This window comes from Cyprinus carpio, unplaced genomic scaffold, assembly GCF_018340385.1.
Source record: "Cyprinus carpio isolate SPL01 unplaced genomic scaffold, ASM1834038v1 S000006634, whole genome shotgun sequence".
In the NCBI taxonomy this organism is placed as follows: domain Eukaryota; kingdom Metazoa; phylum Chordata; class Actinopteri; order Cypriniformes; family Cyprinidae; genus Cyprinus; species Cyprinus carpio.
Genome location: NW_024879263.1, coordinates 29,621 through 33,834, shown reverse-complemented (window position 1 = coordinate 33,834; position 4,214 = coordinate 29,621). Strand labels below are relative to the sequence as shown.

The following is a 4,214-nucleotide window of genomic DNA, read 5'->3' as shown; positions in this document are numbered from 1 at the left end:
TCGACCGACTATCACCTCCTCAAAAGACAGGTCCAGGCCATCTCCTTCTGAGCTGCTCATCTTTTTATTGTTCTGTTGGGTACACACAGAACAGAAAGTTATCGTTGTAAATATCTCGTGGAAACTGTATGTGTGTGTGTAGATCATTGACCACATTTAGGGGAAGAAGGCGCACTTAAAAGTGAGCTAACGGGAGAACCGGGCACAAACCATAATAAATGTCTTAAAGCTTTCCACACATGAAAGCATTGCGATGTGCACTGCTTATTCATACGCTGTAATAATAAAACAAAAGTACACATTTGGACTAGACCATTGTGAAATTAATATGGTTGGGAAAAAAAACTATCTGAAGCTGTAAATGTAGATTTACACAAAATGATAAAATCAAAAAATGTTAGTTTGTGTCCTGCCTCCTTGAGTTTACTACTTCATATGCAAAGACGATATAATAAAGTGTGTGTATGGGTTAGAGTAATAAGGTTAGCAACAGAAAAACGCATGCGCGTGCGTTTGTTCAGCGACAGTCGATCACATATCGACACAACCCCTTTATAAGCCCATCGTTACTGGTGAATAAAGGATAATAAATAAGTCCCGTCGTTTCTGTATGGAAATGTTCTCTTCTGCGCGTGCGTGCGTGTTTTGCAGCATGTTACAATGTAATACTGGTCGCCCTCAACAGACGCACGCCCGGAAAGTTTAAGATGCTTGATCGTCAGCACGGCCAAAGTCGACAGTAAAAACACGCCCCAACCAGAGTAACAGGATAAAAGCGATGGAATGTCAGTGTGACTGTTACTTTAGTATTACTAGTATCGTTATTAGTCCTATTACACCGATCGACTGTCGCCGAGTTTCAAAAACGCGAATGCATTCCATGTTGTGGAATAACCATTTCATTCCATGCAGATATCGAAAACCAAAGATGTTTATCTCTCTTTTCTCTCTCTTTTTACCTTGATTCTCGGCCGATCGACGGTGTCACTCCGAATAGCGCGGATGTTGCAGCGGAATCAACAAGTCCACTTTGAGTGACAGCCGGGCTCCGCTCCTCTGACGTGCGCTCCTGGAGACACGCCCCAGCGGAAGACGACAGGTAGTTCACAACGGCACTGTAATGTTTGACAGCCTAATGAAGCCTACAATCACATTTCAATTCACACTGGAAGCACGCGTTAGGTGGCAAAAAAGTCAGCACTAAGTTATCATATAACTTCATGAGACTTTATGCAGGCTCTCTGTTATGTAGCCGATGATGGAGAGAGCAGTGCCGGAGGAGCAGACACACTGTAACACCTCTGCTGCCCTCTGGTGGACAACTTAGGACAGTGACTTTCAGATCAAGTCTCCCAAAAGTGTTCATTTTCATGTAATTGTTACTTAACGTAATGAAGTTCGCAGAATGAAATACAGAGCGGAATGCAGATTGTTTAGTGGACAACAAATAAGTGTCATTTATTCTATTTAAAATTGTAGAACGTCTTGGACAACAAACTTACACATTGGGGGGGGGGGGGGGGGGGGGGGGGGGGGGGGTGTGATTCAAGTATTTTTTACATTTAAATTCGATTGTACTTGTATTTGCCTATAATTCCAAAAAGCTTTATGTGCATTACACTACCACAGCTACAAAAGGATTGGTGTGGGATACTGCCGTTACAGTTGTGGAGTATGAAAATAGTGCCAAAATAAATGGATTTAAAGCACATAATATGTTCTTGGCTGACACAGTAAACAGACTTTCTGTAGTCAATCCATCAGTCGATTGTTCAGGTGGATCCTGCTAAATGGCTTTGGAAAAGTGCTGCGATATGAAATGCACGATATTAACACATGCCATCGTATGCTTGGCCCCTAGAAATGCCCTTCATAGGAAAATGAATTTGTTCCTATGTGGGCTATCCAGCAAAAGCTCTTGGACTTTGTTTACGCTAAATTGCTTTTTCTTTCCTCAGATGAAAAAAGCGAGCATTAGAAAATAAATAAATAATTATATTACTACTAATAATGAGTCTCTTCCACCAAAGTGATTTTAGATAGAATATTACAAAATTTTATTTTGTTTTATAGGTAAAGAACAATAATTTTTGGAACATTAGAGTAGGTCCTCAATCCAGGCAAGCCGCACAAACATAAGTCTCCAGGGTGGACGGCTGAACACAGGATTTGTGGTACCGGCGCAGGCAGCAAAGACAGCTAATCTGAAAATTTGGATCAATAAAGACAATTCAATGATAACACCACTGTTAACTATAAGTATCCATGTAAATAGTTGTACATGCTCACCCAGCCGGAGTCTGTTTAGTTCCTAGAGTTTGCCGTCGGTCACCTGTTCCTGTCTCATGGCCGACTCCCTATGGTTTATTCACTTGTATTAGGATTTTGATGTTACATTATTGTTCAATAGTTCTGTACATTTTAAATTACGAAGACATGCCTTTAATTATCATCAATTATGTGTGATTTTTCAAGATGAGTTTTATGTTTGATCATTGCTTTAAATACATTTAAATTGTGAAGGTTGATTTCAAGTATGTGTTATGTGTTAAGTTAGAGTTAAACTTGGAATTTCAATAATGTTTATTTTTTATTAAAAAAAATCTATATTTCATAATTACATAAAGTTACATTTGAGAACATCTACTCTTGCCTGTATTATTTCTTCAAAGTCCCATGGCCCACCCACATAAAACACAAATACAAAACACAGCCCACCTACTCAAGTTTTAAGTCCCACCCACCCATTTCACAAGTCCCGAACAAAAGTCAAGTCACCTTTATTTATGGAGCACTTTTTACAATGCAGATTGTGTGAAAGCAGCTTCACAGTGATAACTGGTAATTGATTTGGCTGAACATCAGCTCTTTAGGAAAATAATGTCATTCTCCAGTTTAGGTTTATTATGTATTGATTCATTCTGTTGTAAGTATCAGTAGTTATTAATTTTGTTAATTTATATATGTAAAAGCACGAGAAAAAACAAAAAACAAAAACAAGACTCTAATCTACTCGCCTTATCATATTGCAAATAAATGAACCATTAGAAACATATGTGATGCCTCACTTGCGCCACTTGTGCCAAAACTCAACAGGGCCTCCTTTCCCAACGGAACCTGACAGAGACACCGGACCAAATTTATAGGTTTATATGACAATAACGAATAAATAAAATCAAATATTCAAAGACATCTTTCAAGTCTAACTTCTAATGATGCACTCTCTCTCTCTCTCACAAACACACACACACACAAACACACACTCCTGTGCACACTCACACACACATGTGCACACACACACACACACACACACACACAAACTGGCTGGAAAACTGATTTTATACAGGCTTGTAATACCTTCTTGCTAAAAAGACTATTGATTTCACAGGTTATTTCATTTGGATGTATTTTTTGCCTTTACCGATGACTGACTTCCTTTTTGTCACACTTTAGACTGTTGTACGGTCACATTGGATTTGAAAGCAACATCCTTTCTTCCATACATCCGCGCTACCTGAAAGACGACAGCTTCCTGAATCCAACGATACCAGGTATGTGCACAGCAATTCATTACTGTCACTGAAACCATTAACTCAAGAAGATGTTAGAAAGTAAATATTTGTACACGTGATCACTTCTTCAGTAAAATTTGAACAAAATTAACTGGAACTTAAAATATTAAAACTTAAATATTATTTTTTACAATGTTTGTAAATTGACTAGGTTAGTAATAAAATGTATTCCCCATTTTACAGTGTAGTAATTAAATGGTAATATTGTTTTAATATCACTTTAGGCAACGACTGCAAGATTAAAAACATTTTTCACGTTCTAGTAAAACTTAAAGCTGATTTCAGTCTTGAGGAATCGATTGTATTCATAATCCATACAGCTTTCAGATATTTCACACCTTCATCATCAATTAAAAAACGTTCTCAAGATGATTTTACATTGTTTTATTATTAAGATGATTTTAAATTGTTTTGATTTTTAAGATATGTGAATGATTTTGATAGTAATAATACAAATCATTGTTGTTAAAATGATAGAGTTAGAGAAAATAGAGTTAGAGAAAAGCACAGAAACACAAATCATCTCTCACCCACTGATTTACTGTCTAGATGAGGATTTCTGATTTATGTTCATTTTAATGTCATGAAGAGACTCTTTAACATCTTACTGTTACTGATTTATCATTTATTATTGATTTAGCA

General features: G+C 37.2%; 1 long non-coding RNA gene across 1 annotated transcript; it reads left to right on the top strand.

The window, feature by feature from the left end:
- The first annotated feature begins 981 nt into the window (after positions 1–981).
- Positions 982–3,356, top strand: LOC122144295. The gene is made up of 2 exons (XR_006159639.1): positions 982–1,099; positions 2,074–3,356. It is a non-coding gene; the product is annotated as an uncharacterized LOC122144295 (long non-coding RNA).
- Positions 3,357–4,214: the final 858 nt, after the last annotated feature.